The 15,185-nt window shown below is 43.5% G+C and overlaps 9 pseudogenes; all 9 read right to left on the bottom strand.

The window, feature by feature from the left end:
- Positions 1 to 321: 321 nt before the first annotated feature.
- LOC130285992 (U2 spliceosomal RNA) lies at positions 322 to 585 on the bottom strand (annotated as a pseudogene).
- A 1,456-nt stretch (positions 586 to 2,041) lies between these two features.
- On the bottom strand, positions 2,042 to 2,305 carry LOC130286878 (U2 spliceosomal RNA; annotated as a pseudogene).
- Positions 2,306 to 3,781: 1,476 nt separating this feature from the next.
- Positions 3,782 to 4,045, bottom strand: LOC130289734 (U2 spliceosomal RNA; annotated as a pseudogene).
- Positions 4,046 to 5,516: 1,471 nt separating this feature from the next.
- On the bottom strand, positions 5,517 to 5,780 carry LOC130289733 (U2 spliceosomal RNA; annotated as a pseudogene).
- A 1,476-nt stretch (positions 5,781 to 7,256) lies between these two features.
- Positions 7,257 to 7,520, bottom strand: LOC130286875 (U2 spliceosomal RNA; annotated as a pseudogene).
- A 1,467-nt stretch (positions 7,521 to 8,987) lies between these two features.
- Positions 8,988 to 9,251, bottom strand: LOC130286874 (U2 spliceosomal RNA; annotated as a pseudogene).
- Positions 9,252 to 10,726: 1,475 nt separating this feature from the next.
- On the bottom strand, positions 10,727 to 10,990 carry LOC130286873 (U2 spliceosomal RNA; annotated as a pseudogene).
- A 1,515-nt stretch (positions 10,991 to 12,505) lies between these two features.
- On the bottom strand, positions 12,506 to 12,769 carry LOC130286872 (U2 spliceosomal RNA; annotated as a pseudogene).
- A 1,486-nt stretch (positions 12,770 to 14,255) lies between these two features.
- Positions 14,256 to 14,519, bottom strand: LOC130286871 (U2 spliceosomal RNA; annotated as a pseudogene).
- Between the last annotated feature and the right edge of the window lie 666 nt (positions 14,520 to 15,185).

Below are 15,185 nucleotides of genomic sequence, written 5' to 3'. Positions count from 1 at the left end.
TGCATGGTCAAGCAACAGCAATGACACACCCTTGTGTATAGGCATGAGACCCTCATGTCATTTAACAGGATTCAGCACCACCCACAAGACAGCTACCTGTCATGTCATGTCAAACCTGCACAGGTGTGCTAGATTATTATTATTTAGTTTTATTTTATTTTTTTACACCAATCAGTGTGCAAACATGGTCATTAAAACGCTAAATGAATAGACGTTCATAAACCAGTCAGTGCAACTCATCATTTTGGTCTCCAATTCTCAAACTCAAATTCTCACCCACGGAGGATTAAATGAGAATCTTTCTTGTTTAACACTGGAATGGGGTGGTGCACTGTTCACTACCCGAAGATACTGCCACATCGGGTCAATGCATAGGGCGACAGAAGCAAGCTTCCAAATCAGCTCCCTTTCTCAAAAATCCATTTAATTTATGGTCCCCAGATAGGGAACGTATGTATCAGTATGTGCTCACAAGTCACCCAAGTGCAAGTATTCACACAAAAAAAAACGTGCCTCAGGATGCGATCTGTCGCAAGATCCTTTCTTTTTTTACACTTGATCTAAGCCAAAAGGCCTAGAAGGGATAACCGGGAAAGGGGTGGACCCAACCATGTCCCCTTCATGAGCACTCACATTACTCATAGGAATGGAAGGAAGGCTGGCAGCCAACCAGCCTCCCATACACTTTCTGGGTGGGTGGCAGTCAGCCACCCATACATACATACAGCACAGGCTAAACCCACATCATCACTTAAAAAAAGGACAGGCGACCATTGCACTCTGATGGAGCATTTAGCAATGCAATCCATAGCCTGGCTTTTGCCTGAACCCCCATCACTCCTCCTCTTGCATATAAGACAATATTTCAGATCTGCATATGAAAACAACACGCCTACCTTTGTTGCACATAGCTGCCTGCCTGTCTCTAGTTACCCCACTGGCTGTAGCTGCGTCCCTTCCGACATGGAATAACACCAACTGTAACGATAAACTGAAAATTAACAGTATAAACCTGCATCATTTTGGACTCTGGTATTTGCTGAATCCGGGTGACCTGACAATCGATGGTGGTGCCGCTGGTGATTCTGGCCTTCTTGGAATCTGTTGGGCCTATGTGTTAGCTCACACATCACTTGGGTATCCATGGTAACTACCACAACATGGTCATCTGCAGTTTACATCTAGCCCGTGGCATTGAATGGCATTTTAAAAGTGCTAAGGGTCCTGGTGCAATAATCCTCCCATGAGGATCAGCCTCAACGGCTTTGTAGATTGCACTCATGTCAGCAACTCCATATACATTTTTTTTTCTTCATGCTTCTTTCTTCATCCTTTTTTCTTTCTGTCATTCAGACTTTCATTCATTCGATCTCTCTCACTCACTTGCTTTAACTCATTTGTTCTCACTCACTCACTCAATCACTCACTCACTCATTCACTCTCACTCACTCTCACTCTCTCACTCACTCGCTCACTAAGTCAGTCTCTCTCTCTCTCTCTCTTTTTCTTTTTATATATATTTTTTTCCGTCTTCTTCTTCTTCTTCTTCAGACCCTGTCATAGCACTAATGCCTTTCCAATACCACCAGCAGATGGAGACACTCCATTGCAACATTGGTTGTGAGCAGCAGTTTCTAAAAACAAATGCCTCATGGCGGATTTCCCATCCATCAATGGATGGTAAATTTTGTTTTTATCATTCACTGACCACAGAAACCAATGCATGGTCAAGCAACAGCAATGACACACCCTTGTGTATAGGCATGAGACCCTCATGTCATTTAACAGGATTCAGCACCACCCACAAGACAGCTACCTGTCATGTCATGTCAAACCTGCACAGGTGTGCTAGATTATTATTATTTAGTTTTATTTTATTTTTTTACACCAATCAGTGTGCAAACATGGTCATTAAAACGCTAAATGAATAGACGTTCATAAACCAGTCAGTGCAACTCATCATTTTGGTCTCCAATTCTCAAACTCAAATTCTCACCCACGGAGGATTAAATGAGAATCTTTCTTGTTTAACACTGGAATGGGGTGGTGCACTGTTCACTACCCGAAGATACTGCCACATCGGGTCAATGCATAGGGCGACAGAAGCAAGCTTCCAAATCAGCTCCCTTTCTCAAAAATCCATTTAATTTATGGTCCCCAGATAGGGAACGTATGTATCAGTATGTGCTCACAAGTCACCCAAGTGCAAGTATTCACACAAAAAAAAACGTGCCTCAGGATGCGATCTGTCGCAAGATCCTTTCTTTTTTTACACTTGATCTAAGCCAAAAGGCCTAGAGGGGATAACCGGGAAAGGGGTGGACCCAACCATGTCCCCTTCATGAGCACTCACATTACTCATAGGAATGGAAGGAAGGCTGGCAGCCAACCAGCCTCCCATACACTTTCTGGGTGGGTGGCAGTCAGCCACCCATACATACATACAGCACAGGCTAAACCCACATCATCACTTAAAAAAAGGACAGGCGACCATTGCACTCTGATGGAGCATTTAGCAATGCAATCCATAGCCTGGCTTTTGCCTGAACCCCCATCACTCCTCCTCTTGCATATAAGACAATATTTCAGATCTGCATATGAAAACAACACGCCTACCTTTGTTGCACATAGCTGCCTGCCTGTCTCTAGTTACCCCACTGGCTGTAGCTGCGTCCCTTCCGACATGGAATAACACCAACTGTAACGATAAACTGAAAATTAACAGTATAAACCTGCATCATTTTGGACTCTGGTATTTGCTGAATCCGGGTGACCTGACAATCGATGGTGGTGCCGCTGGTGATTCTGGCCTTCTTGGAATCTGTTGGGCCTATGTGTTAGCTCACACATCACTTGGGTATCCATGGTAACTACCACAACATGGTCATCTGCAGTTTACATCTAGCCCGTGGCATTGAATGGCATTTTAAAAGTGCTAAGGGTCCTGGTGCAATAATCCTCCCATGAGGATCAGCCTCAACGGCTTTGTAGATTGCACTCATGTCAGCAACTCCATATACATTTTTTTTTCTTCATGCTTCTTTCTTCATCCTTTTTTCTTTCTGTCATTCAGACTTTCATTCATTCGATCTCTCTCACTCACTTGCTTTAACTCATTTGTTCTCACTCACTCACTCACTCACTCAATCACTCACTCACTCATTCACTCTCACTCACTCTCACTCTCTCACTCACTCGCTCACTAAGTCAGTCTCTCTCTCTCTCTCTCTTTTTCTTTTTATATATATTTTTTTCCGTCTTCTTCTTCTTCTTCTTCTTCTTCTTCTTCAGACCCTGTCATAGCACTAATGCCTTTCCAATACCACCAGCAGATGGAGACACTCCATTGCAACATTGGTTGTGAGCAGCAGTTTCTAAAAACAAATGCCTCATGGCGGATTTCCCATCCATCAATGGATGGTAAATTTTGTTTTTATCATTCACTGACCACAGAAACCAATGCATGGTCAAGCAACAGCAATGACACACCCTTGTGTATAGGCATGAGACCCTCATGTCATTTAACAGGATTCAGCACCACCCACAAGACAGCTACCTGTCATGTCATGTCAAACCTGCACAGGTGTGCTAGATTATTATTATTTAGTTTTATTTTATTTTTTTACACCAATCAGTGTGCAAACATGGTCATTAAAACGCTAAATGAATAGACGTTCATAAACCAGTCAGTGCAACTCATCATTTTGGTCTCCAATTCTCAAACTCAAATTCTCACCCACGGAGGATTAAATGAGAATCTTTCTTGTTTAACACTGGAATGGGGTGGTGCACTGTTCACTACCCGAAGATACTGCCACATCGGGTCAATGCATAGGGCGACAGAAGCAAGCTTCCAAATCAGCTCCCTTTCTCAAAAATCCATTTAATTTATGGTCCCCAGATAGGGAACGTATGTATCAGTATGTGCTCACAAGTCACCCAAGTGCAAGTATTCACACAAAAAAAAACGTGCCTCAGGATGCGATCTGTCGCAAGATCCTTTCTTTTTTTACACTTGATCTAAGCCAAAAGGCCTAAAGGGGATAACCGGGAAAGGGGTGGACCCAACCATGTCCCCTTCATGAGCACTCACATTACTCATAGGAATGGAAGGAAGGCTGGCAGCCAACCAGCCTCCCATACACTTTCTGGGTGGGTGGCAGTCAGCCACCCATACATACATACAGCACAGGCTAAACCCACATCATCACTTAAAAAAAGGACAGGCGACCATTGCACTCTGATGGAGCATTTAGCAATGCAATCCATAGCCTGGCTTTTGCCTGAACCCCCATCACTCCTCCTCTTGCATATAAGACAATATTTCAGATCTGCATATGAAAACAACACGCCTACCTTTGTTGCACATAGCTGCCTGCCTGTCTCTAGTTACCCCACTGGCTGTAGCTGCGTCCCTTCCGACATGGAATAACACCAACTGTAACGATAAACTGAAAATTAACAGTATAAACCTGCATCATTTTGGACTCTGGTATTTGCTGAATCCGGGTGACCTGACAATCGATGGTGGTGCCGCTGGTGATTCTGGCCTTCTTGGAATCTGTTGGGCCTATGTGTTAGCTCACACATCACTTGGGTATCCATGGTAACTACCACAACATGGTCATCTGCAGTTTACATCTAGCCCGTGGCATTGAATGGCATTTTAAAAGTGTTAAGGGTCCTGGTGCACTAATCCTCCCATGAGGATCAGCCTCAACGGCTTTGTAGATTGCACTCATGTCAGCAACTCCATATACATTTTTTTTTCTTCATGCTTCTTTCTTCATCCTTTTTTCTTTCTGTCATTCAGACTTTCATTCATTCGATCTCTCTCACTCACTTGCTTTAACTCATTTGTTCTCACTCACTCACTCACTCACTCACTCAATCACTCACTCACTCATTCACTCTCACTCACTCTCACTCTCTCACTCACTCGCTCACTAAGTCAGTCTCTCTCTCTCTCTCTCTTTTTCTTTTTATATATATTTTTTTCCGTCTTCTTCTTCTTCTTCTTCTTCAGACCCTGTCATAGCACTAATGCCTTTCCAATACCACCAGCAGATGGAGACACTCCATTGCAACATTGGTTGTGAGCAGCAGTTTCTAAAAACAAATGCCTCATGGCGGATTTCCCATCCATCAATGGATGGTAAATTTTGTTTTTATCATTCACTGACCACAGAAACCAATGCATGGTCAAGCAACAGCAATGACACACCCTTGTGTATAGGCATGAGACCCTCATGTCATTTAACAGGATTCAGCACCACCCACAAGACAGCTACCTGTCATGTCATGTCAAACCTGCACAGGTGTGCTAGATTATTATTATTTAGTTTTATTTTATTTTTTTACACCAATCAGTGTGCAAACATGGTCATTAAAACGCTAAATGAATAGACGTTCATAAACCAGTCAGTGCAACTCATCATTTTGGTCTCCAATTCTCAAACTCAAATTCTCACCCACGGAGGATTAAATGAGAATCTTTCTTGTTTAACACTGGAATGGGGTGGTGCACTGTTCACTACCCGAAGATACTGCCACATCGGGTCAATGCATAGGGCGACAGAAGCAAGCTTCCAAATCAGCTCCCTTTCTCAAAAATCCATTTAATTTATGGTCCCCAGATAGGGAACGTATGTATCAGTATGTGCTCACAAGTCACCCAAGTGCAAGTATTCACACAAAAAAAAACGTGCCTCAGGATGCGATCTGTCGCAAGATCCTTTCTTTTTTTACACTTGATCTAAGCCAAAAGGCCTAAAGGGGATAACCGGGAAAGGGGTGGACCCAACCATGTCCCCTTCATGAGCACTCACATTACTCATAGGAATGGAAGGAAGGCTGGCAGCCAACCAGCCTCCCATACACTTTCTGGGTGGGTGGCAGTCAGCCACCCATACATACATACAGCACAGGCTAAACCCACATCATCACTTAAAAAAAGGACAGGCGACCATTGCACTCTGATGGAGCATTTAGCAATGCAATCCATAGCCTGGCTTTTGCCTGAACCCCCATCACTCCTCCTCTTGCATATAAGACAATATTTCAGATCTGCATATGAAAACAACACGCCTACCTTTGTTGCACATAGCTGCCTGCCTGTCTCTAGTTACCCCACTGGCTGTAGCTGCGTCCCTTCCGACATGGAATAACACCAACTGTAACGATAAACTGAAAATTAACAGTATAAACCTGCATCATTTTGGACTCTGGTATTTGCTGAATCCGGGTGACCTGACAATCGATGGTGGTGCCGCTGGTGATTCTGGCCTTCTTGGAATCTGTTGGGCCTATGTGTTAGCTCACACATCACTTGGGTATCCATGGTAACTACCACAACATGGTCATCTGCAGTTTACATCTAGCCCGTGGCATTGAATGGCATTTTAAAAGTGTTAAGGGTCCTGGTGCACTAATCCTCCCATGAGGATCAGCCTCAACGGCTTTGTAGATTGCACTCATGTCAGCAACTCCATATACATTTTTTTTTCTTCATGCTTCTTTCTTCATCCTTTTTTCTTTCTGTCATTCAGACTTTCATTCATTCGATCTCTCTCACTCACTTGCTTTAACTCATTTGTTCTCACTCACTCACTCACTCACTCACTCAATCACTCACTCACTCATTCACTCTCACTCACTCTCACTCTCTCACTCACTCGCTCACTAAGTCAGTCTCTCTCTCTCTCTTTTTCTTTTTATATATATTTTTTTCCGTCTTCTTCTTCTTCTTCTTCTTCTTCTTCTTCAGACCCTGTCATAGCACTAATGCCTTTCCAATACCACCAGCAGATGGAGACACTCCATTGCAACATTGGTTGTGAGCAGCAGTTTCTAAAAACAAATGCCTCATGGCGGATTTCCCATCCATCAATGGATGGTAAATTTTGTTTTTATCATTCACTGACCACAGAAACCAATGCATGGTCAAGCAACAGCAATGACACACCCTTGTGTATAGGCATGAGACCCTCATGTCATTTAACAGGATTCAGCACCACCCACAAGACAGCTACCTGTCATGTCATGTCAAACCTGCACAGGTGTGCTAGATTATTATTATTTAGTTTTATTTTATTTTTTTACACCAATCAGTGTGCAAACATGGTCATTAAAACGCTAAATGAATAGACGTTCATAAACCAGTCAGTGCAACTCATCATTTTGGTCTCCAATTCTCAAACTCAAATTCTCACCCACGGAGGATTAAATGAGAATCTTTCTTGTTTAACACTGGAATGGGGTGGTGCACTGTTCACTACCCGAAGATACTGCCACATCGGGTCAATGCATAGGGCGACAGAAGCAAGCTTCCAAATCAGCTCCCTTTCTCAAAAATCCATTTAATTTATGGTCCCCAGATAGGGAACGTATGTATCAGTATGTGCTCACAAGTCACCCAAGTGCAAGTATTCACACAAAAAAAAACGTGCCTCAGGATGCGATCTGTCGCAAGATCCTTTCTTTTTTTACACTTGATCTAAGCCAAAAGGCCTAGAGGGGATAACCGGGAAAGGGGTGGACCCAACCATGTCCCCTTCATGAGCACTCACATTACTCATAGGAATGGAAGGAAGGCTGGCAGCCAACCAGCCTCCCATACACTTTCTGGGTGGGTGGCAGTCAGCCACCCATACATACATACAGCACAGGCTAAACCCACATCATCACTTAAAAAAAGGACAGGCGACCATTGCACTCTGATGGAGCATTTAGCAATGCAATCCATAGCCTGGCTTTTGCCTGAACCCCCATCACTCCTCCTCTTGCATATAAGACAATATTTCAGATCTGCATATGAAAACAACACGCCTACCTTTGTTGCACATAGCTGCCTGCCTGTCTCTAGTTACCCCACTGGCTGTAGCTGCGTCCCTTCCGACATGGAATAACACCAACTGTAACGATAAACTGAAAATTAACAGTATAAACCTGCATCATTTTGGACTCTGGTATTTGCTGAATCCGGGTGACCTGACAATCGATGGTGGTGCCGCTGGTGATTCTGGCCTTCTTGGAATCTGTTGGGCCTATGTGTTAGCTCACACATCACTTGGGTATCCATGGTAACTACCACAACATGGTCATCTGCAGTTTACATCTAGCCCGTGGCATTGAATGGCATTTTAAAAGTGCTAAGGGTCCTGGTGCAATAATCCTCCCATGAGGATCAGCCTCAACGGCTTTGTAGATTGCACTCATGTCAGCAACTCCATATACATTTTTTTTTCTTCATGCTTCTTTCTTCATCCTTTTTTCTTTCTGTCATTCAGACTTTCATTCATTCGATTTCTCTCACTCACTTGCTTTAACTCATTTGTTCTCACTCACTCACTCACTCACTCAATCACTCACTCACTCATTCACTCTCACTCACTCTCACTCTCTCACTCACTCGCTCACTAAGTCAGTCTCTCTCTCTCTCTCTCTTTTTCTTTTTATATATATTTTTTTCCGTCTTCTTCTTCTTCTTCTTCTTCAGACCCTGTCATAGCACTAATGCCTTTCCAATACCACCAGCAGATGGAGACACTCCATTGCAACATTGGTTGTGAGCAGCAGTTTCTAAAAACAAATGCCTCATGGCGGATTTCCCATCCATCAATGGATGGTAAATTTTGTTTTTATCATTCACTGACCACAGAAACCAATGCATGGTCAAGCAACAGCAATGACACACCCTTGTGTATAGGCATGAGACCCTCATGTCATTTAACAGGATTCAGCACCACCCACAAGACAGCTACCTGTCATGTCATGTCAAACCTGCACAGGTGTGCTAGATTATTATTATTTAGTTTTATTTTATTTTTTTACACCAATCAGTGTGCAAACATGGTCATTAAAACGCTAAATGAATAGACGTTCATAAACCAGTCAGTGCAACTCATCATTTTGGTCTCCAATTCTCAAACTCAAATTCTCACCCACGGAGGATTAAATGAGAATCTTTCTTGTTTAACACTGGAATGGGGTGGTGCACTGTTCACTACCCGAAGATACTGCCACATCGGGTCAATGCATAGGGCGACAGAAGCAAGCTTCCAAATCAGCTCCCTTTCTCAAAAATCCATTTAATTTATGGTCCCCAGATAGGGAACGTATGTATCAGTATGTGCTCACAAGTCACCCAAGTGCAAGTATTCACACAAAAAAAAACGTGCCTCAGGATGCGATCTGTCGCAAGATCCTTTCTTTTTTTACACTTGATCTAAGCCAAAAGGCCTAGAGGGGATAACCGGGAAAGGGGTGGACCCAACCATGTCCCCTTCATGAGCACTCACATTACTCATAGGAATGGAAGGAAGGCTGGCAGCCAACCAGCCTCCCATACACTTTCTGGGTGGGTGGCAGTCAGCCACCCATACATACATACAGCACAGGCTAAACCCACATCATCACTTAAAAAAAGGACAGGCGACCATTGCACTCTGATGGAGCATTTAGCAATGCAATCCATAGCCTGGCTTTTGCCTGAACCCCCATCACTCCTCCTCTTGCATATAAGACAATATTTCAGATCTGCATATGAAAACAACACGCCTACCTTTGTTGCACATAGCTGCCTGCCTGTCTCTAGTTACCCCACTGGCTGTAGCTGCGTCCCTTCCGACATGGAATAACACCAACTGTAACGATAAACTGAAAATTAACAGTATAAACCTGCATCATTTTGGACTCTGGTATTTGCTGAATCCGGGTGACCTGACAATCGATGGTGGTGCCGCTGGTGATTCTGGCCTTCTTGGAATCTGTTGGGCCTATGTGTTAGCTCACACATCACTTGGGTATCCATGGTAACTACCACAACATGGTCATCTGCAGTTTACATCTAGCCCGTGGCATTGAATGGCATTTTAAAAGTGCTAAGGGTCCTGGTGCAATAATCCTCCCATGAGGATCAGCCTCAACGGCTTTGTAGATTGCACTCATGTCAGCAACTCCATATACATTTTTTTTTCTTCATGCTTCTTTCTTCATCCTTTTTTCTTTCTGTCATTCAGACTTTCATTCATTCGATCTCTCTCACTCACTTGCTTTAACTCATTTGTTCTCACTCACTCACTCACTCACTCAATCACTCACTCATTCACTCTCACTCACTCTCACTCTCTCACTCACTCGCTCACTAAGTCAGTCTCTCTCTCTCTCTCTCTTTTTCTTTTTATATATATTTTTTTCCGTCTTCTTCTTCTTCTTCTTCTTCTTCTTCTTCTTCAGACCCTGTCATAGCACTAATGCCTTTCCAATACCACCAGCAGATGGAGACACTCCATTGCAACATTGGTTGTGAGCAGCAGTTTCTAAAAACAAATGCCTCATGGCGGATTTCCCATCCATCAATGGATGGTAAATTTTGTTTTTATCATTCACTGACCACAGAAACCAATGCATGGTCAAGCAACAGCAATGACACACCCTTGTGTATAGGCATGAGACCCTCATGTCATTTAACAGGATTCAGCACCACCCACAAGACAGCTACCTGTCATGTCATGTCAAACCTGCACAGGTGTGCTAGATTATTATTATTTAGTTTTATTTTATTTTTTTACACCAAGCAGTGTGCAAACATGGTCATTAAAACGCTAAATGAATAGACGTTCATAAACCAGTCAGTGCAACTCATCATTTTGGTCTCCAATTCTCAAACTCAAATTCTCACCCACGGAGGATTAAATGAGAATCTTTCTTGTTTAACACTGGAATGGGGTGGTGCACTGTTCACTACCCGAAGATACTGCCACATCGGGTCAATGCATAGGGCGACAGAAGCAAGCTTCCAAATCAGCTCCCTTTCTCAAAAATCCATTTAATTTATGGTCCCCAGATAGGGAACGTATGTATCAGTATGTGCTCACAAGTCACCCAAGTGCAAGTATTCACACAAAAAAAAACGTGCCTCAGGATGCGATCTGTCGCAAGATCCTTTCTTTTTTTACACTTGATCTAAGCCAAAAGGCCTAGAGGGGATAACCGGGAAAGGGGTGGACCCAACCATGTCCCCTTCATGAGCACTCACATTACTCATAGGAATGGAAGGAAGGCTGGCAGCCAACCAGCCTCCCATACACTTTCTGGGTGGGTGGCAGTCAGCCACCCATACATACATACAGCACAGGCTAAACCCACATCATCACTTAAAAAAAGGACAGGCGACCATTGCACTCTGATGGAGCATTTAGCACTGCAATCCATAGCCTGGCTTTTGCCTGAACCCCCATCACTCCTCCTCTTGCATATAAGACAATATTTCAGATCTGCATATGAAAACAACACGCCTACCTTTGTTGCACATAGCTGCCTGCCTGTCTCTAGTTACCCCACTGGCTGTAGCTGCGTCCCTTCCGACATGGAATAACACCAACTGTAACGATAAACTGAAAATTAACAGTATAAACCTGCATCATTTTGGACTCTGGTATTTGCTGAATCCGGGTGACCTGACAATCGATGGTGGTGCCGCTGGTGATTCTGGCCTTCTTGGAATCTGTTGGGCCTATGTGTTAGCTCACACATCACTTGGGTATCCATGGTAACTACCACAACATGGTCATCTGCAGTTTACATCTAGCCCGTGGCATTGAATGGCATTTTAAAAGTGCTAAGGGTCCTGGTGCAATAATCCTCCCATGAGGATCAGCCTCAACGGCTTTGTAGATTGCACTCATGTCAGCAACTCCATATACATTTTTTTTTCTTCATGCTTCTTTCTTCATCCTTTTTTCTTTCTGTCATTCAGACTTTCATTCATTCGATCTCTCTCACTCACTTGCTTTAACTCATTTGTTCTCACTCACTCACTCACTCACTCAATCACTCACTCACTCATTCACTCTCACTCACTCTCACTCTCTCACTCACTCGCTCACTAAGTCAGTCTCTCTCTCTCTCTCTCTTTTTCTTTTTATATATATTTTTTTCCGTCTTCTTCTTCTTCTTCTTCTTCTTCTTCTTCTTCTTCTTCTTCTTCTTCTTCTTCTTCTTCTTCTTCAGACCCTGTCATAGCACTAATGCCTTTCCAATACCACCAGCAGATGGAGACACTCCATTGCAACATTGGTTGTGAGCAGCAGTTTCTAAAAACAAATGCCTCATGGCGGATTTCCCATCCATCAATGGATGGTAAATTTTGTTTTTATCATTCACTGACCACAGAAACCAATGCATGGTCAAGCAACAGCAATGACACACCCTTGTGTATAGGCATGAGACCCTCATGTCATTTAACAGGATTCAGCACCACCCACAAGACAGCTACCTGTCATGTCATGTCAAACCTGCACAGGTGTGCTAGATTATTATTATTATTTAGTTTTATTTTATTTTTTTACACCAATCAGTGTGCAAACATGGTCATTAAAACGCTAAATGAATAGACGTTCATAAACCAGTCAGTGCAACTCATCATTTTGGTCTCCAATTCTCAAACTCAAATTCTCACCCACGGAGGATTAAATGAGAATCTTTCTTGTTTAACACTGGAATGGGGTGGTGCACTGTTCACTACCCGAAGATACTGCCACATCGGGTCAATGCATAGGGCGACAGAAGCAAGCTTCCAAATCAGCTCCCTTTCTCAAAAATCCATTTAATTTATGGTCCCCAGATAGGGAACGTATGTATCAGTATGTGCTCACAAGTCACCCAAGTGCAAGTATTCACACAAAAAAAAACGTGCCTCAGGATGCGATCTGTCGCAAGATCCTTTCTTTTTTTACACTTGATCTAAGCCAAAAGGCCTAGAGGGGATAACCGGGAAAGGGGTGGACCCAACCATGTCCCCTTCATGAGCACTCACATTACTCATAGGAATGGAAGGAAGGCTGGCAGCCAACCAGCCTCCCATACACTTTCTGGGTGGGTGGCAGTCAGCCACCCATACATACATACAGCACAGGCTAAACCCACATCATCACTTAAAAAAAGGACAGGCGACCATTGCACTCTGATGGAGCATTTAGCAATGCAATCCATAGCCTGGCTTTTGCCTGAACCCCCATCACTCCTCCTCTTGCATATAAGACAATATTTCAGATCTGCATATGAAAACAACACGCCTACCTTTGTTGCACATAGCTGCCTGCCTGTCTCTAGTTACCCCACTGGCTGTAGCTGCGTCCCTTCCGACATGGAATAACACCAACTGTAACGATAAACTGAAAATTAACAGTATAAACCTGCATCATTTTGGACTCTGGTATTTGCTGAATCCGGGTGACCTGACAATCGATGGTGGTGCCGCTGGTGATTCTGGCCTTCTTGGAATCTGTTGGGCCTATGTGTTAGCTCACACATCACTTGGGTATCCATGGTAACTACCACAACATGGTCATCTGCAGTTTACATCTAGCCCGTGGCATTGAATGGCATTTTAAAAGTGCTAAGGGTCCTGGTGCAATAATCCTCCCATGAGGATCAGCCTCAACGGCTTTGTAGATTGCACTCATGTCAGCAACTCCATATACATTTTTTTTTCTTCATGCTTCTTTCTTCATCCTTTTTTCTTTCTGTCATTCAGACTTTCATTCATTCGATCTCTCTCACTCACTTGCTTTAACTCATTTGTTCTCACTCACTCACTCACTCACTCACTCAATCACTCACTCACTCATTCACTCTCACTCACTCTCACTCTCTCACTCACTCGCTCACTAAGTCAGTCTCTCTCTCTCTCTCTCTTTTTCTTTTTATATATATTTTTTTCCGTCTTCTTCTTCTTCTTCTTCTTCTTCTTCTTCTTCTTCAGACCCTGTCATAGCACTAATGCCTTTCCAATACCACCAGCAGATGGAGACACTCCATTGCAACATTGGTTGTGAGCAGCAGTTTCTAAAAACAAATGCCTCATGGCGGATTTCCCATCCATCAATGGATGGTAAATTTTGTTTTTATCATTCACTGACCACAGAAACCAATGCATGGTCAAGCAACAGCAATGACACACCCTTGTGTATAGGCATGAGACCCTCATGTCATTTAACAGGATTCAGCACCACCCACAAGACAGCTACCTGTCATGTCATGTCAAACCTGCACAGGTGTGCTAGATTATTATTATTTAGTTTTATTTTATTTTTTTACACCAATCAGTGTGCAAACATGGTCATTAAAACGCTAAATGAATAGACGTTCATAAACCAGTCAGTGCAACTCATCATTTTGGTCTCCAATTCTCAAACTCAAATTCTCACCCACGGAGGATTAAATGAGAATCTTTCTTGTTTAACACTGGAATGGGGTGGTGCACTGTTCACTACCCGAAGATACTGCCACATCGGGTCAATGCATAGGGCGACAGAAGCAAGCTTCCAAATCAGCTCCCTTTCTCAAAAATCCATTTAATTTATGGTCCCCAGATAGGGAACGTATGTATCAGTATGTGCTCACAAGTCACCCAAGTGCAAGTATTCACACAAAAAAAAACGTGCCTCAGGATGCGATCTGTCGCAAGATCCTTTCTTTTTTTACACTTGATCTAAGCCAAAAGGCCTAGAGGGGATAACCGGGAAAGGGTTGGACCCAACCATGTCCCCTTCATGAGCACTCACATTACTCATAGGAATGGAAGGAAGGCTGGCAGCCAACCAGCCTCCCATACACTTTCTGGGTGGGTGGCAGTCAGCCACCCATACATACATACAGCACAGGCTAAACCCACATCATCACTTAAAAAAAGGACAGGCGACCATTGCACTCTGATGGAGCATTTAGCAATGCAATCCATAGCCTGGCTTTTGCCTGAACCCCCATCACTCCTCCTCTTGCATATAAGACAATATTTCAGATCTGCATATGAAAACAACACGCCTACCTTTGTTGCACATAGCTGCCTGCCTGTCTCTAGTTACCCCACTGGCTGTAGCTGCGTCCCTTCCGACATGGAATAACACCAACTGTAACGATAAACTGAAAATTAACAGTATAAACCTGCATCATTTTGGACTCTGGTATTTGCTGAATCCGGGTGACCTGACAATCGATGGTGGTGCCGCTGGTGATTCTGGCCTTCTTGGAATCTGTTGGGCCTATGTGTTAGCTCACACATCACTTGGGTATCCATGGTAACTACCACAACATGGTCATCTGCAGTTTACATCTAGCCCGTGGCATTGAATGGCATTTTAAAAGTGCTAAGGGTCCTGGTGCAATAATCCTCCCATGAGGAT

Source organism: Hyla sarda, chromosome 8 (genome assembly GCF_029499605.1).
Source record: "Hyla sarda isolate aHylSar1 chromosome 8, aHylSar1.hap1, whole genome shotgun sequence".
In the NCBI taxonomy this organism is placed as follows: Eukaryota; Metazoa; Chordata; class Amphibia; order Anura; family Hylidae; genus Hyla; species Hyla sarda.
Note: the sequence above shows the minus strand (reverse complement) of the source record. Positions and strands in the feature narration are given on the sequence as shown.